The sequence below is a fragment of the Scyliorhinus canicula genome, chromosome 16, assembly GCF_902713615.1.
Source record: "Scyliorhinus canicula chromosome 16, sScyCan1.1, whole genome shotgun sequence".
NCBI lineage: Eukaryota > Metazoa > Chordata > Chondrichthyes > Carcharhiniformes > Scyliorhinidae > Scyliorhinus > Scyliorhinus canicula.
Window position 1 is genome coordinate 68,352,935 of NC_052161.1, and position 23,345 is coordinate 68,376,279.

Genomic DNA, 23,345 nt, shown 5'->3' on the forward strand with positions numbered 1-23,345 from the left:
ACTTTTTACAAGGGCCAGTGCAGACCCGATGGACCAAATGGCCTCCTTCTGCACTAAAAATTCTACGATTCTGTGTTATCTTATTTGAAAATATAAACTATTACAGTCAGTTTAATGTTTCCCCCTAGCTTAGTTTCATATTGTATTTTCTCCTCCTGAATCAATCACTTGGTCTGACTTTGCTGACACCTCGGTCTTAGGAAATCCTATTTCCGCGCCAAATTTACTTGTATAAATTGGAGAAAAATGTTGATTCACCACATTGGCTGAAATAAAATGGAAAGTACAAAAATGGTGTGAGGACAGCAGCAGTTCAATGTTGCTGTTTCTGTTTTTCAATGTGTCAGTGCATTCTGCTGCTATACCAATGAAATTTTACAGTGGCTAATTGAGATTCCTCTCACTGTCTGTCTTAGCTTAGTGATAGTATTCCCACCTCTGGGTCAGAACCCAAGCGTTCAAATTCCACGACACAGCTTGAAGTGTTTAATCTTGATTCTCCAAGACAGAACTAAGGGAGAGTACGTGAAATGTTCCAATTGCACACATTTGAGGAAGAGTGGCTGTTTCCTTGTACCCTGACCAATATTTATTCCTCAGCCAATATCACTCAGACAAGATTATTTGTGGAGCCTTATTGCATGTGTTACCCCACATTTGCAAGGTGGTTACACTTTAAAGTTTTTCAGTAAAACACTCTGAGACATTCCAAAATGTATTTATTTATTTTTCATATCAACTTCAGAAGTGCACCGGTTGTGGAGACATTTGGCCCACCCTTTGTAGCCAAGATGGTCTCAGTATTCACGCTTTTTTGTTGAGCAAAATTAATTTGTCTAAAGTCTGTTTCTCGTCATTCAATTTCCTTTGATTGCTAGGAGCTTATTGGAGTGGCAGTCAACCATTGGTGAAACATTTAATGTACATAACACAAAACAACATGGATGTAATTGAATGCCGTCCCACACGGTGAGTTTGGTGGAGGGGTTCATTTAATTGGATAGGAGGGTGGCAGGTGGAGACCCCGCCTCCACCCAGAATCACAGAATGGTTATGGCACAGATGGAGGCCATTTGGCCTACCATGTCTATGCTGGCTCTTGGTGCCATTCCCAGTAACCCAACACATTTTTCTTTTTCAGATAATAATCTAATTCCATCGTGGCAGACTCAATTGAACCTTCCTCCACCACACTCTCAGGCAGCGCATTCCAGGTCCTTACCACTCACAAGAACACAAGAAATAGAAGCAGGGGAAGACTAAATGGCCCATCGAGCCTGCTCCGCCATTCAATAAGATCACAAGGATGACACAAAGAGTCTATAGATCGGTTAGGTGAATGGGCAAGAACTTGACAGATGGAATATAATGTTGGAAAGTGTGAAATTATGCACTTTGGTGGGAAGAATAAAGGAGCTGAATATTATTTAAACAGAGAAAGATTGCAGAAAGCTACAGCTCAGAGGGATCTGGGGTCCTTGTGCATAAATTGCAAAAAGCTTGCATGCAAGTTCAGCAGGTAATGGGGAAGGTAAATAGAATGTTGCCCTTAATTTCAAAGGGAATGGAACATAAAAATGGGAAAGTCTTGCTCAAACTATACTAGGTAGAAGCTAGATCACACCTGACACACTGTGAACAGTTTTGGTCCCCTTATCTAAGGAAAGATATACTGGCATTGGAGGCAATGCAGAGAAGGTTCACAAGATTGATCCCGGGTATGGAGGGATTTTCCTATGAAAGGTTAAGTAGGTTGGGCCTGTACACATTGGAGGTTAGAGGAATGCGAGGCGACCTTATTGAGACATATAGGATTCTTGGAGAGCTTGGCAGGGTAGATGCTGAAAGGTTGTTTCCCCTTGACAGACAGTCTTGGACCAGAGGGCATAATCTCAGAGTAAGGAGTCACCCATTTAAGACAGAGATGATAAAGGAATTTCTTCTCTCAGAGATTTAGATTTTAGAACAGTACAGCACAGAATCCCGGATGGTGAATCTACAGAATCCTTTACCACAAAGAGCTGTAGAGACTGGGACGTTGAATATGTTCAAGGCTAAGGCAGCACGGTGGCACAGTGGTGAGAACAGCTGCTTCACGGCGCTGAGGACCCGGGTTCAATCCTGGCCCCGGGTCACTGTGTGGGGTTTGCACATTCTACCCATGTCTGTTTGGGTCTCAAAGAACAAAGAAAACTACTGTCATAATATACATCCAGGTATATGATGGTGTGCAGACAGGCAGTGATTGACACACAGGATGACCAGTGAGCACACAGAACACAGCAGCCAATCACCAGATAGGACACGACCACTATAAAGCTAGAGGGCACTAGTTTTCCCGCTCTCTCGGGATCCAGCCTCTGAGACAGTCAGAGCTCCTGAGCAGCAACTAGAACAAGCACCATGTGGTAGTAAGATAGTCTGGTCAGGTTAGCCTCAGGTCTCCAGTCAAGTCAGCATAGTGTCAACCCACAGTTAAGCATGAATTATAGTTAAGTGTTGAATAAAATTGAGTTACATTTCTTCAAGTGTTGGAAGCCTGTCTCTCTACTGCAGCAAAAGACCAGCGATCAGCCATCCCGTAACATGGACAGCAACCACTCTCCCCCGCAGCTCCGCATCGCCAGCAACCTCGGTGCAAATTGGAAGATTTTCAAGCAGAAGTTCCAGCTATATCTTGAAGCCACTGACCTAGAGGCCGCATCAGATGCCTGGAAGATCGCACTTTTTCTTTCTACAGCCGGGGACCACGCTATCCACATCTTCAACTCCCTCACCTTTGCTGAAGGCGAAGACAAGACAAAGTTTAAAACAGTCCTGCTGAAGTTCGACAGCCACTGTGACATCAAGGTCAATGAGAGCTTTGAACGGTACATTTTCCAGCGTATGCTTGGAATTGGCGAGACCGATGACCAGACCGCACAAGTGCGCACGTCGTTCGACCGCACTGTGCATGTGCGGTGGCGCACGGAACATCCTGACGTCGGCGCCATGATGTGTTCCAACTGTGGCTCCGCCCATTTAAAGCGGCAATGTCCCGCAAAATCTCGACACTGTGTCCAGTGTGGCAAGCTTGGCCACTACACAGCCCTTTTCAGATCTACTCCACTGCCCAACACACAGCGATTCCAGCCACAGCGCAGGAGCATCCGGTCAGTACAGCGACCCATCACAGACTCCGACCCTGACAGCCTACCAGATCCCGACACTGAGGGCCTCAAATCCCCATTCTGGGTGGGCATCATCACCAAGCATATGCTGCCTTTCTCAATGATGGTGAAACAACTCCCAATAATGAGCATTGATCCAGACGACGAGTGGTGTGCCACCCTTACGGTCAACAAGGCGCGCATACGCTTCAAGCTGGACACCGGCTCTTCTGCAAACCTCATTTCAAGGTCTGACCTTGACACCATCCACGTCAAGCCAAGCATTCTTCCACCGGCCTGCCAGCTCCTCGACTACAATGGCAATGCCATTGCTGCTAATGGCTCATGCCAGCTTGCGGTGTCCCACCGGTCTTTAAAAGCAACGCTGCATTTTGAAATTGTAGGAACGAACAGAGCTTCCCTGCTCGGTGCTCAGGCCTGCAAACTCCTGAACCTAGTGCAGCGGGTTCACACCATGTCGTCCGCACAGGCAACGGTTTCGCCAGATGTTAACTTCCAGGCACAACTCGATGACATCATAGCGCAATACCATGGCGTGTTCGAAGGTATGGGCACACTCCCTTACCGATACAAAATCCTATTGAAGCCAAATGCCACCCCTGTGGTCCATGCACCGCATTGGGTGCAGGCACCCCTTAAGGACCGCCTCAAGCAGCAGCTGCAAGACCTCCAGGATCAGGGCGTCATTTCTAAGGTCACGGAACCCATGGACTGGGTTAGCTCCATGGTTTGCATCAAGAAGCCGTCAGGGGAACTTCGAATCTGTATCGACCCCACAGATTGAACCGTAACATCATGGTGGAACACTACCCTATACCTAAACGAGAAGAGTTAACCAGCGAGATGGCTCATGCCAAATTCTTCACGAAGCTGGACGCCTCCAAGGGGTTTTGGCAAATACAGCTGGACACGTCCAGTCGAGAGCTGTGCACATTCAACACCCCGTTCGGTCGCTACTCTTACAACCAAATGCCCTTTGGCATCATCTCGGCCTCAGAGGTGTTCCACTGCATAATGGAACAAATGATGGAGGGCATCGATGGGGTGCGAATGTACGTCGGTGATGACATTATCTGGTCCACAACTCCTCAAGAACACATCGATTGCCTCAAGCGGGTGTTCCACAGGATCCACGAGCATGGCCTCCAACTAAACAGAGCCAAATGCTCGTTCGGTCAACCAGAATTCGTCGCCCGCCACAGAGACTGAATTTATAGACTGAATGTTGCATTACTTTGTTTTCTCATCGTCTACACATCTGTACATATTGTTTTTTTCTCATGTGTTATCTGCCCTCTATCTGCACTAGACACCTTCCCATGTATATAAGTTAGCATATTCTGTATATAGTCAGGCTCCTGTACACATACTCACTATTTATTGACCTGAACACATTTTTTTTTAAATGTAATAAAATCGAGTTGCATTTCTTCAAGTGTTGGAAGCATGTACTCACTACTGCAGCAAACGCAGTCCTCGCAGACCCAGCTTACCCAACACATCAAGTGCAGCACAGAAACAGCCCCTTCGGCCCTCCAAGCCTGCGCCGACCATGCTGCCCATCGAAGCTAAAATCTCCTACACAACCCAAAGATGTGCAGAGTAGGTGGATTGGCCACGCTAAATTTCCCCTTAATTGGAAAAAAAAAATGGGGTACTCTAAATTTATAAACAAAAGTATGTTCAACAAAAGCTAAAGAAATTTGGCATGTCTGCATCGACTCTCACAAACCTCTGCATATCTGCAATAGAGAGCATCCTATCCGGCTGCATCACAGCTTGGTATGGCAACTGCTCGGTCCAAGATCGCAAGAAGCTGCAGAGTGTGGTGAACTCAGCCCAACGCTTCACACAAGCTTGCCACCCGTGCATTGATTCTGTGTACACCTCCCACTGCCTCAGGAAGGCAGACAGCATTATCAGAGACCCCTCCCACCCAGGCATTGCCTTCTTCCAGACCCTTCCATCAGGCAGAAGGTACAGAAGTCTGGAGACCCGCACATCCAGACATAGGAACAGCATCATCCCCACAGCTACTAGATTCCTCAACGACTCTCCCTCATACTGATCTGCTCCCTGTAAGAACACTATTCACGACGCCCTATGCTGCTCTTGCTCACGTATTTGCTTTGTTTGGCCCCTTGTTTACACAGTAACCAATCACTGTTTGGCGATGTACCATTTGTCAAGGTTCTCTGTTGATTATTCTTCTGTCTACTATGTACGTACTGTGTATGTTCCCTCTGCCGCAGAAAAATACTTTTCACTGTGCTTCGGTACATGTGACAATAATAAATAAATCAAATCAAATCAAAACAAGGCTGAGATAGACAGATTTTTTACCAGTAAGGGGATCAAAGGTTATGGACAAAAGGCTGGAAAGTGGAGGATAATCATATCGGATCATCATGATTTCATTGATAGCGGAGCAGACTCCATGGGCTGAATGACCTATTCTGTTCCTACATCTTATCATCTTAAGGTCTTATGCATGACCTTGGGCTTCAATTCCACTTTCCTGCCTGTATCTTTTGATTCCCTGGGAGAGCAAACATCTGTCTATCTCGGCCTTAAATGTATTCAGTGATGGAGCACCCACAACACTCTGGAGTAGAGAATGCCACAGATTCACAACCCTTTGAGTGTAATCATTTCTCTTCATCGCAGGCCTTTATCCTGAGACCACGTCCCTGTGTTTTAGATTCCCCAAAATGCGGAATATATCTCTCAGTATCTATCCTGTCAAATACCTTCATATCTTGGATGTTTCAATGAAATCACCTCTCATTCCTCTAAACTCCAAAGAATAACCGCCCAATTTACTCAGCTTCTCATTAGAGGATAACCCTCTCATCCCAGGGAACAATCTAGTGAATCTTCGTTGTAACACTCCACTGCAAGTATATTTTCCTTAGATATGTGGACCAAAGCTGTATACAGTATTTCAGATGTAGTCTCAGCAATGCCTAGTACAATTGTAGCAAGATTTTTTTATTATTGCACTCAATCCCCTTGCAATAACGGCGTAAACCTACCTTCCTGGTTGTTTACTGTAACTGCATGCTAACATTCTATGTTACTTGTACCCACACATCCAGTCTCTTCTGGATGAAAATCAACATTTACAAGTTCCACACCTTTTTAAAAATTCTCCTTTCGTGTTCTTATGACCAAAGTGAATTACTTCACATTCCCCCACATTTGACTCCATCTGCCAAATTGTTACTCTTAATCTGTCAATATCACTGCAGTTTCTCTGTGTACTCTCAATTTCATAACTTTCAAGGTAGCTTTGTATCATCAGCAATCAGATTCTTGCTGTCGCATCATATAAGTCATTAACATAAATTGTAATATTGAATGCTTTGGGAAACCAGGTATACTACATCTTCTGGTTACCCATCATTTACACTAGTGATTACATTCTCAAAGAACTCTAATAAATTTGCCAAACAGGATTTTCCTTTAGTAAAACCATGTTGACTTCTTTTTTTAAAATATTTTTATTCTCCTTTTCACATTTTCACCCAAATTTACACCCACCAACAATAAACAATAATCAGTAACAAATATGTCAATCACCATATCAATAACAACGATACCATCCTCCCACCAAACCCCAAACATTAGCCCGCATGTTCACACAAACAATGACAAAAATGAACCTGGAATCACCCATAGTCAACATTAACACACACAGCCCCCTCCCCCCAACCCTCCCACCCACCCGCCCAACTAATGTTCGATGTTATCCAGTTCTTGAAAGTGCATAATGAATAGCGCCCATGAATTGCAGAAGTCCTCCGTCCATCCCCTCAGTTCAAACTTAACCTTCTCAAGAGTCAAGAATTCCAACAGGTCCCCCCGCCACGCCAGGGCACAGGGTGGAGAGGTTGCTCTCCAACCTATCAGGATCCGCCTTTGGGCGATCAACAAGGCGAAGGCTACAACATCTGCCTCTGCAGCCGTTTCCAACCCCGGCTGGTCCGACACCCCGAATATGGCCTCATGAAGGCCCGGGTCCAGTTTCAGGTGCACCACTTTAGAGATTACCTTAAAAACCTCCTTCCAGTAAACGTCTAGCTTTGGACAGGACCAGAACATATGAACGTGATTAGGGCCCCCCCCCCCCCCCACCATTCATTCTCCGGAGCACCTCAGACCAGAACCCCTCCACCATACCCTCTCCCAACTCTTCCACCCACTTTGCTTTGATCCCTTCCAGTGTTGCCTTCTCCTCTTCCAAAATAGCTCTGTATACCACCGATACTACCCCCTTCTCCAGTCCCCCTGTCGTCAACACCTCCTTCAGCAATGTGGAGGCCGGCTCCACTGGGAAGCTCTGTATCTCCTTTCTGGCAAAATCTCAAACCTGCATGTATCTAAACATTTCCTCCTGCTCCAGCCCATACTTCGCTTCCAGCTCCTTCAATCCTGTAAACCAACCCCCAAGAAACAAATCTTTTAGTGTCTTAATACCCTACTCCTCCCATTTCTGAAAAATGTAATCCCACTTCCCTGGCTCAAATCTGTGGTTCCCCCGAATTGGCATTTCCCTTGACCCTGCCCCCAACCCGAAGTGTTGGCGAAACTGCCTCCAAATTCTCAATTAAGTTATTATTACCGGACTCCCTGTGTATTTCCCCGGGACCATCGGGAGTGGCGCTGTTGCTAGTGCTTTCAATCCCGACCCCCTGCACAAACTCTCCTCCACTATGACCCTCTGGGAATCAACCCCTCTGACCCAGCTCCGCACCTTCTCCACATTCGCCGCCCAGTAATAATACATCAGGTTCGGGAGACCCAAACCCCCTGCCTGCCTTCCCCTCTGTAGCAGCACCTTCCTAACTCCCCATATGAACGAAGTAATCAGTCCTTCAATCTCTCTGAAAAATGGCTTTGGCAGGAAAACTGGCAGGCATTGGAAAATAAACAGAAATCGCATAACGCGTTCATTTTAACCGCCTGCACCCGACCTGCCAGTGACAGAGTTGTCTGCGCCAACGCGCACATGCACGGAGCCTCCTTCAACATGCCAGCCCCGATGCAACATGGCGCAGGAATACAGGGGCCGACGCATAGAAAAAGAGGCCGGGGGACAGAGAGGCCGTCCCGCCGTTCGGTGGGCCCCATTCGCAGGCCAGGCCGCATCGGAGGCCCCCCCCCCAACCGGGTTTGGAGCCCCCCTCCCGCCCCACAGGCCTCCACCTGACCCTTGCACGCAGAATTCCTGCCGGCTGCGAGCAGGTGTGGACGGCACTGGCGGGACTCAGCCGAGAATCGGTGGACTGGACCGCGACCGACACCGCGCCAAACCGCTCTGCTCTGTGGAGAATCGCGTGCCGGCGTCGGGGCAGCATGGCCCGGTCGTGGGGATTCTCCAGCCCGATACGCGAAGCCCCCCCCCACCCCCCCACTCCCGGACAACCGGCACCCCCAGGTATCTAAAGTGAGTCCCTGCCCTACAGAGTGGCAGCCCCCCCACCCCTGCCCCACCCCCGGCCGAGACAGCACAAAATACTCACTCTTGTCTCGATTTAATTTGTACCCCGGGAAAGACCCAAACACCCGAAGCAGCTCCAATATTCTACCTATCGACACATTCGGTTCCAACATGTATAACAGCAAGTCATCGGCATATAAGGACACCCTATGCTCTGTTCCCCACCCCCGCACTGTTCCTTTCCATACCCCTGAACTTCTTAATGCGATGGCCAATGACTCAATTATGAGTGCAAACTGCAGGCGGGACATAGGACATCCTTGCCTAGTCCCACGGTGGAGAGAAAATTATCTCAAGCTGATGTTATTTGTGCAGACACTCGCCCTCGGCTCCTTATATAGTAGCTTTACCCAGTACATAAATCTTGGTCCAATCCCAAACCACTCCAGAATTGCCATGAAGTACCCCCCATTCCACCCGGTCAAACGCCTTCTCAGCGTCCAATGCAACAACCACCTCTGTTTCCTTCCCCTCCGCCGGTGCCATAACCACGTTCAATACCATTCTAACGTTTGAAAAGAGTTCCCTCCCTCTCATGAACCCCGTCTGATCTTCACCTATCATCTTTGGGAGGCACCCCTCCAGCCTACCCACCAGTACCTTCGCCAATACTTTTGCGTCCACATTTAGAAGTGATACGGGCCTATACGACCCACAGTCCGTCGGGTCCTTATCATTTTTAAGCAACAGGGAAATCGATGCCTGCCCCACCATCAGGGGTGCCAGCTTATCCTTGAATTTTTTATAATATTCCACGGGAAACACATCCGGCCCTGCCACCTTCCCCGAATGCATTCTCCCAATCGCATCTTTTTTCTCCTGCTCCACTATCGCTCCTTCTAATGTAGCCCTGTTCCCCTCCCCTAACCTCGGGTACTCCAACCTAGAAATTCCTGCATCTCCCAGTCTCCCCCAGGTGGCTCTGACCTTTACAACCTCTCATAGAATTCCTCAAAGACCTTGTTAATCAGATCCGGAGCCACCACCAACTCCCCTGCCCTGTCCCTCACCTGAAACATTTCCCTGACCGCTGCCTCCCTCCAAAGCTGACCTGCTAACATACTTATCTCCATGCTCATAAACTGCACCCCTTGCTCGCCTCAGTTGGCGCACCGCCTTCCTGGTAGATAGTCCGTCAAAGCTTGCCTGCAGTTCCTTACTCTTGTCGCTGGGTCCCCACATTCTGCATAACTCCTCTCTACCTCCAACATCTCATCTATTCCCTCTGCCGCTCCAACCTCTCCTCTTTGTCCACCCTGGCCTTAAACAAGATCACCTCATGCCTCACCACCGCCTTTAGAGCCTGCCAGACAACTGCCTTCGACACCTCACCCGTACAGTTGAAACCTACATATTCCTGAATTAACTTTTCAATTTTGTCACAGAACCCTCTGTCCCCCAACAGTCCCACATCTAATTTTCACCCCGGCCTCTGCGGTACCCCTTTCTCCAGTACCATATCCACCCAATGCGAAACATGATCTGAGATTGCAATTGCCGAGTATTCCGACCCCTTAACCCCAGCCAGCAAAGCCTTCCCCACCACGAAAATGGCGATCCGCGAATATACCTTATGGACTGCTGAGAAAAACGAGTACTCCCGCTCCCTCGGGTGCAGAAATCTCCAAGGGTCCACCCCTCCCATTCCCACCATTAGCCCAGCCAATGCCTTCGCCCCATCCCCCCCCCCCCCCCCCCCCCCCCCCCCCGGATGGGACCAACGAGCGCGGCCGTGACCTGTCCCACCTTGGCTCCTGCACCAAGTTCCAGTCCCCCCCCCCCCCCACTATCAGTTTATGTGTGTCCAAGTCGGGGATGGCCCCAAACACCTTCTTTGCGAATCCCACATCGTCCCAATTGGGACCGTATACACTTACCAGCACCACTAACCTCCCCTACAGCGCCCCTGTCACAATCACATATCTACCCCCCTGATCTGCCACCACCTTCTACATCTGGAAATGTACTCTTTTGCTGACCATTGCTGCTACCCTTCCGTCAAATCTAGAGTGAAACACTTGACTAACCCAGCCCTCTTTAAGTCTCACCTGGTCCTTCACCCTCAAGTGAGTCTCCTGCAGCATTGCTACATCGGCTTTCAAACTTTTAAGATGCCCAAGCGCCCTTGACCTCTTGACCGGATCTCCTAACCCCTCACATTCCACATGACTATCCTAATGGGGGTCTCTCACCCTCCCACCCCCCCACCCTTCTTAGCCACCATCATCATACCACCGGGCCCTGCCCCCCCTCCCAGAATCCCCCACTACATTTCCTCTCGAAAAAACATCTCCCAGCATCGATCCCTGCCTTCCCCCCTTGCTCGCCTTGTAGGCCCATCGAAACCTGCTAACCAGGCTCCAATGTGCGCAGCCCTCCTCTCACCTCACCTCCGTTCACTAGCCAACTTTAGATAGCTAGCGCGGGCAAGCCCACAATTCTCAGATTGTGCCACCTCGAGCGGTTCGCCAAGTCCTCAAGCTTTGCTCAGAGTCCTCTGTTTACCTCCACCACCCTTCGCAGCTCATCCCCCATCGAGGTGAGCTGGTCGCTGTGCTGCGACATGGCCTCCTCCACTTCCTTCATCTTCTTGCCCTGTTCTTTCACCTCGGCCGATGTCTTAGCCACAGCAAGGGCCGGCTCAAGGCACCGGCAACCCGGGCTGTTGCCCGGGGCGCCATGTGCTAGGGGGCGCCAGACTCGGGTCCCGCGCATGCGCAGTTGGGCCGGCGCCAACCAGCCCATGCGCGGTGGCCGCACTCCCCCAGTGTGGCCGCACTCCCCCAGTGTGGCCGCACTCCCCCAGTGTGGCCGCACTCCCCCAGGGCGCCTCCCCCCCCGTCCGTCCCCTCAGTCCGCCCCCCCGCTCGCCCGCTCGGTCCGCTCCCCCCCCCCCCTCGGGTCCGCCCGCCCCGCCCCCCCCCCCCGGGTCCGCCCGCCCCGCCCCCCCCTCGGGTCCGCCCGCCCCGCCCCCCCTCGGGTCCGCCCGCCCCGCCCCCCCCCCCTCGGGTCCGCCCGCCACGCCCCCCCCTCGGGTCCGCCCCCCCCGCCCCGCCCCCCCCTCGGGTCCGCCCCCCCCCCGCCCCGCCCCCGCCCCGCCCCCCCCTCGGGTCCGCTCCCCCCTCGGCCCCGCCCCCCCCTCTCGCCCCCCCTCGGCCCCGCCCCCTCTCGGCCCCGCCCCCCCCCAAGGGCGCCGAAGTTCAGCTTGCCCGGGGCGCCAGCAACCCTAGGGCCGGCGCTGGCCACAGCTCACCTCACTGGGCGATTGCCTCCTCCACCAATTACTTCAATGCGACCGTCATCTCCTTCCTCAAAGCCTCCATGTGCCTCGCAAACTGCTTTTCCAGCTCCACAGCCATCATCTCGGTCATCTTCTCCACCGTAAGTAGTGCGGCCCCACCATTTGGTCCGGCATCCGCCATCTTGTCAGCACTTTTGCTGATCCTCTCATTCAACGGCGAGCCCACGTTTTCTCCCTTCTTCACGCTACTTTTCGCATCCTTTAACGACTTATTATTTTTCCCATTTTTTCTTTCCTTCTTAAATCTTTTATAAAAAAAACAAAAAAATTTTCTTCCTTCAAAAAAATTTTTTCAAAACCTTTCTTGAAAAACTCTTTCTCTTCTTTTTTATATTCCTCAAAAATTCCCCTGGGAACGGACTTCAGACTTCTTGAAACATTCTAGGCGGGAGCCACCCGATGTAGAACATCTCACCTACATCGCGCCCTGGCTTTGGGCCTGCCACCTCGTCCTCAGTTTGGCTCCGCCCCCGCTGCTGGGCCCGACGCCTCAGCTCCAGCCGCCCGATCCTCGCCGGTTTTCAAACCGGCCCTAAAGACCGACAACAATCGGAAGGGAGAGCGGAAAGTCGGGGAAACCCCCGAAAGCGCCTTAAATAGTGGCCACCGGCGGGAGCTCCTCTCAATGCGGCGTCCCGCTAGTAAACGCCACCAGAAGTCCTGTTGACTTCTTCTAATCATACTATGCTTTCCTAAGTACATTGTTAAGACTTCCTTAATCATTACATTACAGCATTTTCCGAATGACTGATGTTGGACAAACTGGCCTGTAGTCACTCTCCTTCCTTGCAAAGCAGTATTGCATTTGCCAATTCCAATCTGATGGACTGTTCGAGGAATTATGGAAGATATTGTGGTTAAAAAACTGAAGATTGGAATGTGTGTTTACAGCTCGTGATGTGGGCTCCATATTGGTACATCACGGCACTGCTTCATTTCCTTGTGTGTGGTATTGAGATATGTAACCAGTTTTTATATCTAGCTGCATCCTGCAGTGGCCTTGTACCATTTCCCAATGTGTGGTTAGCTGCAATTTGAAGGATTCTGAACTGATGGATTAAGGAATCAGTGGATAACCATGGGTGGGAACCATCCAAGCAAACAGGTAGAAAATAGGTTTCTCGCATTCCAAAGGCCCCTGTTCAAAGAAGAATCTTAAATTAGATCATTGTAGAGTTAATCACAATGCTGCAACTGGTTTCCATGATGTTGTACAACCCCATATACACTAACTAGGAAAATTGATTTTGGAATTTTAACGATGCCCTTTCGTGTGGACCCCTGTGAAGAAGCTGCCCAGCACTGCTGTCATTCTATATTTAAACTCTGTTGGAAACTATCTTGTTCAGCAGTTGAGTGCTCGGATAATCATTCCTTTTCGAACTTCCTTTTATCGTTACTTTTGGATTAACAAAACAGGAAGTATAAGATTTAATCCAATAATGAACCGGGGCCAATTTTCTACCATGTTGTTTCTTGCCACCGAATTGCTCAATTTAAAAAAAAACTGACATCATTCTTGATATCGACAATAGCTTTATGCTTCTCTGCGATATTATTTACTTAGGCAACAGAGCTCACACATCTTGTATATTTTAGGGTTTCGAGGTGTGAAACTCTTCGAATTAATTTTTGGGTCATAAACTGAGACACAGCTCTATCATTTACTTCCTCAGACCCCAGAAGTTTGCATTCCATTACAAACAAATTACATGTTTCCTTCTGATACCAAACAGACAGAAATGAAGTTTCATTCTCTTGTCAACATATTTTAACACAAGCCCCACAGATATCAGAAAATGAAGGTTCCCCTCTGGTACAGATCAAGTAAAGCGATACATGGTTTGTTTAAACATAATGTCATTCTAAGTTCACAATGTTTTCATCGTTCCTTCAAACGGATTTTTAAAAAACTTAATTGCATTGTGGGCCACTAAAGTCTTTTGAAGCTGGAATTTGCATTACGGTGGCGTGATGGCACAATGGTTAGCACTGCTGCTTCACAGCACCAGGGACTCAGGTTCGGCTCTGCCTTGGGTGATTGTCCGTGTGGTGTTTGCACTTCCTCCCTGTGTCTGAATGGGTTTCCTTCAGGAGCTCTGGTTTCCTCCCATGGTCCAAAGGTTTGCAGGTTAGGTGAATTGGCCATGATAAATTGCCCTTTAGTGTCCAAAAGGCTAGTTAGGATTACTGCGATAGAGTGGGGGCATTGGCTTAGACAGGGTGCTCCTTCGGAGGGTCATTACAGACTCAATGGACCGAATGGCCTCCTTTTGCACTGTAAGTATTCTCAGCGCCGGCCCTAGGGTTGCTGGCGCCCCGGGCAAGCTGAACTTCGGCGCCTTTGGGGGGGGGGGGGGGCGAGGAGGGGGGGGGGGGGCAGGGGGGGGCGGACCCGGGGGGCGGACCCGAGGGGCGGGGGGGCGGACCCGAGGGGGGGCGGGGGGGGGGACCGGGGGGGGGGGGGGGCAGACCGAGCGGGGGGGGGGCGGACCGAGGGGGGAGCGGACCGAGCGGGGGGCCGCCCTGGGGGAGGGCGGCCACCGCGCATGCGCTGGTTGGCATCTGCCCAACTGCGCATGCGCGGGACCCGAGTCTCTGGCGCCCTCTAGCACATGGCGCCCCGGGCGACTGCCCGAGTTGCCGGTGCCTTGAGCCGGCCCTGAGTATTCTATAAGTCTATAATTCTTTGGCATTGTCAGGGGGCAGGGACAATCAAGCGGGGAAATCCCACCGGTGTGTAAGCTCCAGCTCAATTCTACCCCTGAAAACTAGGGCAGAAAATCCTGGCCAGTAGGTTTCCTGTAAAGCATTCCAACTAACAGAAATTCAAGCTGAAGCATTAATTTAAACCATGGAAACAGAAAAAAATCCATAGAGATTACAGATTCTAAAAATGAGTAGAATTATCAAAGTTTTACCATCACCAACTGACAGATTATGATGTGCCTTAAAGGGGAAAAGCAAGGAGTATCATTGACACATAAGTTGATGGGCGCTGCTTGGAATGATTAATTAATTGATTGATAGCAATTCTGAATCAACCATGTGTCAACTGAAGACATTGAGCCAGTGAGGCACCATTGGCACAACAAGTGTGTGCAGCAGTGTGCCTGCCTGTTACGTCCCGTCAGATGGGAGCATGGGTCAAAGGTAGATCGGTAACACCTTTGTGCTAATTTTGCATCTAGGTGGCTCTATGCCAGGAGTGGAGTCTCACTAAATTAGACCTTAAATATACTAAGTATCAGAAGCATCAATAATACTGATGTGGAGATGCCGGCGTTGGACTGGGGTGAGCACAGTAAGAAGTCTTATAACACCAGGTTAAAGTCCAACATGTTTGTTTCAAACACTCCGAAAGCTAGTGTTTGAAACAAACATGTTGGACTTTAACCTGGTGTTGATCAATAATACTGGCATTATTGCATGATGCCAGAATTTTGTTTTGCTCTATGTAGTCCCAAAGGTTGCAGGCAATGCTCCAACAAGGCTGTGGATGAAAGGAGCACTTAAACACACACTGTTACTGTCACATACACAGAGATGCAACCAATTCCCCAAAAGTTTGAGCACCTCATTATTTCAGCAAGAACTAACCTGTTCAGTGACGGCTGCACACCTCTTGAGGGTTGATCCTGGAACCAGGGAATGGAGGATTGAATTTCACCTGCCGTTGAGGCAGTGCACTGGGCAGTCTAGAGAGAAGGCTGCATACTCTTTGAAAGGATCGACATTGTCTACCGGCAACATCCGTGCTTCCAATAATTAGAGACCCTTATGCAGATCGAAGAATGATGGAACATACGGTTGATACGGATAGGTCACTCAGTTCCTCAGTTTGAATGTGTGAACAAGTGTGCCAGGGAACTGCAAGACCCAACTATCCACATTATAGACCAACTGGCTAAAGTAGAACTTTTCCTATATTCAAATTTCACATTTAACCCATAATTGCTGAGAACACAGAGCATTTTTGAGCTTATTGTGTTGTGTGTTACAATGCAAGAAGTCAGCCTTTGACACACTCAGGAAAAGTGTGGATATCTGCAGAGGGTGAATACAAAAGCAGGTGCAGTCACAAGCCACTGGGGAAGTCCAAGTCCTATCTAAAAACTTAAACTTTGCTGTTTGGAGCCTGTACCTAAAGAGCCATTCTAGCGAACAAGGCAACCCCTCTGTCTTGTCTAAACTTTGATATCCCGAAACGTTAATCTGCCAGTCCCTCCTTTAATCATGTCTCCGTAATAGCAACAATATCATAATTTCCCACATTAATCCAAGCTATAAATTCATCCATTTTACTTGTTATACTTCTTGAAGCAAATGCATTCCAGACCTGAAGACCCACTGAGATCAGCAACTTCCCTCTGCCTGCTTTCCCTCTTTGTTATATTTGTCTTAGTCTCAAGCTCTTTCCCAGTCTCTACACTTGCTGGCCTGCTGCTCTGGTTCCCACCCCCCTGCCATACGAGTTTAAACCCTTCTGAACCACATTAGCAAACCTCCCGGCCAGGATATTGATGCCCCTTGGGTTTAGGTGCAACCCGTTCGGCTTGTATAGGTCTCATCTTCCCTGGAAGGCATCCCAATGTCTGAAGCCCTCCCTCCCACACCAGCTCCTCAGCCACATTTCCAACTGTCGTACCTCTCTGTTCCTAGCCTCACTAGCATGTGGCGGGGAGTAAATCTGAAATGACTACCCTGTAAGTCCTGCTTTTTAGCTTACTACCTAACTTCCTGTAATGTCTTTGCAAGACCTTGCTGCTCTTCCTGCCTCCTATGTCATTTGCACCAACATGGACAATGACATCTGCGAGTTTGCCCTCCTGTTTCAGGATGTCCTGTACCCGCTCAGAGATGTCCATGACCCTGGCACCAAAGAGGCAACAGACCATCCTGGAGTCTCTTTCACAACCACAGAAATGCCTATCTATGCCGCCGACTATTGAATTCCCAATTAGCATTGCTCTATTATGCTTTGCCCCCCTCTTCTGTACAGCAGGGCCAGCCATGGTGCCACTGCTCCGGCTCTTGCTGCTCCTGTCACCCAAAAGGGCGCTAGTTTTTGGAGAATCTTGGGGAGATGTGAGCATCGCTCATGGGGTGTTGGTTGAGTGAAGGGGGGGGGGGGGGTTTGCGATGAGAGATCCACGATCAGGTTGGGGACATGGAATTTCCGTGGCTGGGAGGGCTGGGTAAAACGGGCGAAAGTTTCTGATCACTTGAAGAGTTTGAGGGGCCCATGTGGTGCTGTTGCAGGAGGCCCACTTGTGGGTGAACAACCAGATAAGGCTCCGTAGGAGTTTGGTAGGCCAGGTGTTTCATTTGGGCTTTGACAGTAGAGCCCAAGGGTAGCATTCCTGATTAACAAAAGAGTCCAATTATAGATGCCTAAGGTGGTGGCTGACCATGGGGGATAGATGTCATTCATGGTCACAGGGGGTGCTGGATGGCATGTCGGTGGTTTTTGGCGAATATATACGCTCCAAGTTGAAAATATGGTTGAAAATATGGAGACAATTTCCGGAAAATTAGCAGTGTGGAAGGTGCTGCCAATTTGTGGTGAACACATGTTCAAACCAGCAAGATTAGATACCAGGTTTAGAGGATGGGAGGACAAGGGGGTGGAAGGAATGGGGGATTTGTTTCTGGAGGGGAAATTTGCAAGTTTGGAGGAGCTGTTAGAGAAGTCTGGGCTTCCACAGTTAGAAAACATTTGGTATCTGCGGGTTCAGGAGTTTGCGAGGAAGAGATTCCCGTCATTCCCGGTAGTGCCATCATCGCCACTGTTGCCAAAGTTTTTGTCACTCACGGGGACAGAGGAGGGGAGTTCTGGAATTTACGGGAGAAGGTTGATGGAGGACACTGCATCCCTGGAAGGGGTAAAGGCCAAGTGGGAGGAGGAGATGGGGGCGGGATTGGAGGAGGGGGTGTGGTGTGACGCTCGGTGAAGAGTGAGTACCACTTGGTCGTGCGCGACACTTGGCTTATACAGTTAAAGGTGGGACACCAGGCTCATTTAACAAGGGCTAGGATGAGTCAGTTGTTTGAGGAGGTGGAGGATAAGTGTGAACACAGTGGAAGGGACCTGGCAAACCACGTGCACATGTTGTGAGCATGTCATGAGTTGGTGAGATTCAGCACCATGTTGCCGATTCTGCAATGGAAGTGGAGCCCTAGTTCCCTAGGGCCATGTTTGGGGTGTCAGACCTGCCAGAGCTGCAGACATGTTGGGGGGTGGGGGGTAGGGGGTGGATGTCTTAGCCATGGCCTCGCTGATCACTCGCAGGTGGGTTCTATTGGAGTGAAGGTCAACTTTTCCAGCCAATGTCTCAGTATGGCTGGAGGATTTTACGGAGTTTCTATACCTTGAGAACATTAAGTACGCCATAAGGCAGTCATTTTCAACGGGTCGCCGGCATGTGTCAGGAGAGTTGCGGAGCCATCCATCAAGGTGTTCCCGATCATGGGAATTGCTGCACAGCGGCCGCAGCAGCTGGCTTTTAAAAATGTCGGCTGTGACTGGCTTTCAGAATGCGACCAGCTGCCCATGCGTGCCTGCTCATCAGTGTGCATGCCCAGAGCCCAGTGAGAAACACCGTCTCCTCCTGACGTCAACGCTTGAAGCGAGGCAGAGAGCAGGTCACATGCTCTGAAGACTGACGTCACGTGCTCTGGGCGCGATAGCGGTTCCTCCATTTTGTCAGCAGCAAACCAGCGACAGCACTGTAAAATTTAAAATGGATCGTTTTGTAATAAGGAAGAGAGTGCCAGAGACACAAACAGGCCAGGATCTCACAACTATACCTGCTGTAGAGAGTGGCTCAGGAAAATCCACAGCAGGACAAAGCAATGATGGTGTGAACACGGGGCAGCTGGGTAGCACAGTGGTAGCACTGTTGCTTCATAGCGCCAGGGTCCCAGGTTCAATTCCCAGCTTGGGTCACTGTCTGTGCAGGGTCTGCACGTTCGCCCTTTGTCTGCCTGGGTTTCCTCCGGGTGCTCCCATTTCCTCCCACAAGTCCCAAAAGATGTGCTGTTAGGTGAACTGGACATTTATTGCTAGGTGTTGCTTTTACTTAATTACTCTGTTTTAATAACCTTTGCTCTAGAGTCGGCAGGTATCTTTCTGATACCACTACGAGGTTCAAAGCCAAGTGCTGATCAATAACCCAATACACCAGTTAGTAAGTTTCAAATCAAAACACATTTATTATACACACAGTCAATCACTACTCATGCATAAAACTCTACTTACAAGACTATCACTACAACTAAAGGCCTGTACTTAGCTTTCAAATGGCCCACCAGGTCAGAGGAACAATGGCCTTTGTCCGGTTCTGAGTCTGCAGGCTTCAAGCTGGTATGGAATAGTGGCTAGGAGCACCTATCTCGTAGCGTGCGTTAACTGGAGACTTACTTGGTTGGTGCAGCTGCTAGGCAGGTCTCTCCTCGCTGAGAGTCACGGTCAAGAGTTCTTTGAGAGCTGCCAAGAGAGAACTGCCAAGAGAGCAAACTGAACTTGGGGACTCTACTTTATAGTCCCCAGGGGTTTTGAGCCCTTGTGGGCGGTCCCCGGACTTGGTCCCAATCGATTGGACCGTGTCCCAATCGATCTAATCGATTTCTCCAATACTGGAGGTGTTCCCTGATCGTTGGGCGGGCCCTATGTGTCCATTGGCCTGCCTTTGTCCTGGCTCCCGCTGGCGCCAGGAAGTCTGTCGTGGTCCCGATGATTCAATGTTTCTAATTGTTCCTGGGGATTGCTCATTAGTATGCAGATGGCTATTGGTTTCGGTTCTGTCTGGGTTCTGCAAATCTTAATACACAGGAAACCTTGCACCTGCGTGTTTTCCTGTGGCTGGCCAATTTTCCCTGCATTCTTTGCGGGCATCCATTTTGGAATCGGGAATTGGCCACCCCAGGTGGCTACACTCCCTCCTTGTGATCCTCAACATGAAGCGTGAAGGATCACATTACTGCGGTGTCTTCATTCCCTGACCCAGCGGGCACCCCTCCTTGGCCTCAACACTGACCATAACTATGCAATAAAACTTTAACTAACAATTTTACATGCACATCATCAAAACTCTAAGGGGTTCTATGTCATTAAAGGACATGCATTACAGAACAAAAAACTGGAACCTCTAACTATCCTCAATAAACTACTCTCACTTAAATCATTCAAACATACTAACTTCCTAACTGTACAAATAGCAGCATTAAAATTTTCCTCTGGTTTGGCAGTCAAACACAGAGTTTTACAATCTTTTAGTCACAAATGGGCACATTTTTTATTTACAAATGAAGACGCACAACAAAATGAAAGTTCTTTATTACATGTCAAGGGGCTCGGGGGCCTGGTGGAAACCAAAAATAGGGGATCTTATTCTGTATACCGGGGTGCGAGAGAGGTGGGCTCTCCTTCGCCATTTCTTCATGCGAATAGTCTGCACGATGCTGCAGAGTAGCGAGGTGTCCTGTGGCTGTCGTCTGTGTCACTGTCGCTGTCGCTGCTGCTGCTGTCTGTGGGCGTGGCAGGGCGGAGCCGTGGGTCAGGGGGCAGAGTCAAGGTCGAGTCCGTGGATGGGCTGGGGAGGGTAGGAATGCGCCTCCTGTGGGCGGGGCGTGGTCATCTGCTGCGGCGAGCATGACGTGGTGTCCGTGGTTGGACTGCGAGCCATATGCCTTGAGCTGGTTTATAGGAAACCATGCAGACTTTCCGTTGGGGTACTTTATTTTATACAGAGGGGCTTACTTTGTCCGAAATGGAGTACGGACCTGAGTACTTGGGTGACAGGAATGTGCTGGAGTTGTAAAGGGATAGCATAACCTGCTGCCCTACTGCAAACTCAGTCGCATGCACTGTCCTGTCGAAACAAGCCTTGCTCTGTTTCTTCCTGGTGCCTAATCTTACTGCGGCTGCTAACTGAGCCGTTTTAACATTATCTACAAGCTGTCTTACTGCGTTCTCGTGGGTGAGGGCCGTCACTTCGGGGCTGGTCAAGTCTAGTCCAAATAAATATACTGTGCCTTTCATGGGGCGCCCGGTCATGAGAGTGTGGGGGTGTATCCTGTGGATGTGGAAATCGTGTTTCTTAAAAACACGAGAGAAAATGGGAGTCCCAAGTGCTGTTGTTCTGTTGAACCATTTTTCTGAGGGTGGCTTTTAGGGTCCGATTCATTCTCTGGACTGGGGGTGGTATACGATGTGAAATTTTTGAGTAATGCCAAATATTGTCAGGACGTTTTTCATAATGCGTCCTGTGAAATGGGAGCCTTGGTCGGACTCTATGCTGCGGGGGAGTCCCCATCTTGTAAAGATGTGGTGGGTCAGAATTTTGGCTGTGGTCTTTGCCGTATTAGTTCTGGATGGGAATGCCTCTACCCATTTTGTAAATGCGTCGATGACCACCAACACATATTTGTAACCATTTCTGCAAGGGGGCAAGGGTCCTATAAAGGCGATCTGGAGGTTAGTCCAGGGGCCATTAACGGGGTGGGTGTGGCTAAGTTGAGCTTTCTTTGCACACCTGTCCAGATTGTTTTGGGCACAGATCAAGCAATTGTCAACGTAGTGGGTGATGTCTGCTTTTAAATTTGGCCACCAACAGAGCTGCCTGAGGTGGGCTACAGTGGGCTCAATGCCCAGGTGTCCATGACTGTCATGGAACAAACAAATGAGTTGATTCCTGTCCTGCTCAGGAACTACATAGAGACTATCTTTCAGGATCACACCGTCATGTGTGGTCAGGGTGTTCCTAAATTTATCGTATAGTGCTGGGAAGTTTCCCTTTAAAATTTCCCTGAGCTTTTCGTTTTGTTTCTGGGCCTGCGCTAAATCTTGGATATTGGTCTGTGAGACCTGAACTGCGTGTACTGGGACGCTTTTGGAGGGGTTCCAAAAATAACCATGCCTGGAACCTGCTTTAGCTAGTGCTTCAGCTTTCACATTGCCAGGTGGGGAACTTCGAACTTTTATGATGCCATATTTCCTGTCCTTTGCCTGTTTAAATATGGCGGAGTAATGGGGCTGATGGTAGGGATTTTCCATCTGTGGCAACAAATCCTCTTGCTTTCCACAGGGAATTCTGTCAAGCTGTTGCAAACATACAGGCTGTCTGAGTATATGTCTGCTGGGCTGGGGAACAAATCGGGGTGATCTACTATGTATGCAATTCCTGCCAGTTCTGCTGCCTGTGAGCCTAAGTGTCCTGGCAACTTCAATGAAATTTCCTCTAGGGCGTGTCCCTGCGCGTCCTCTACATAAATTTTGCATCCTGTTATGCGTTGACCATCTAATACTGTGGAAGAGCCATCCACATGTATTCGCAGGGGTGCGCACGTGTCTGTGTGCTGGGGTCTCTGGGGTGAACTACCTATCTTCTTCGGAGGTGTTTTTGCGATGAAAGGGCTTGTGTTGTGGTGTGGTGCGATAATCTCACATTCATTGGGGGTGCCTGGGTACTGTAGGTTGTCGGCGAGGAAAGTGTGGGTTTTAGTCCTTTTAACAGTGATGTCCCGTCCCTGTAAAAGGGTCCAACTGGGCTGCTTGGATTTGGCTGACTGTGCCATCTTTAAGTCGGCCGTCTAACAATAGCTGTGTCGGGGTGTGTTCCATGAGGATGGTAATGGGGTTGAGTCCTGTAATGTACGAGAAATACTGAACTGCCCAAAAAACTGCGAGCAGGTGCCTTTCACAGGCAGAAAATCCTTGCTCTACAGGATCTAAAACTCTTGAGGCGTATGCCACGGGTCTTAACTGTTTGTGCCGTTCCTGGAGGAGCACGGCCGAAAGGGTGCGGTCTGTGCTTGCTACCTCTATAACGTAGGGGGAGAGTGGGTCTGGAACCTGTAGTGCGGGGGCTGCGATGAGTGCGCGTTTTAAAGCATCCACGGCATCCGTATGCTGCGGAAGTCATTCCCAAGGTGCCTTTCTCTTGAGAAGGTCGGATAGGGGCGTTGCTTTAGTGGCGAAACCATCGATATAGTTTCGGCAGTAGCCAACCAGTCCTAAAAACGACCGGAAGCTGATACATTTTGGGAAAGGGGCAATTTGACAATCGAGTCAATCCTTTTGTGCTCGATCTCGTGTTTACCATGTGTGATAATTGTTCCCAAATATATCACTTTGTCTTCCAAAATTTGGGCCTTTTTGGGGTTCACTTTACATCCAATCTGCTGCAGGAGCCCTAGGAGTTCTGACAAAAGTGAGATCTGCTCTGCCTTTGTATCTGTCTGTAGTAACAGGTCGTCTACATACTGGACCAGACACTCGGGGTGAGAAAATTTAGATAAACCATTTGCCAGCTGTCGGTGGAAAATGGAGGGGGAATTGTGAAATCCTTGTGGGAGGCATGTCCACGTA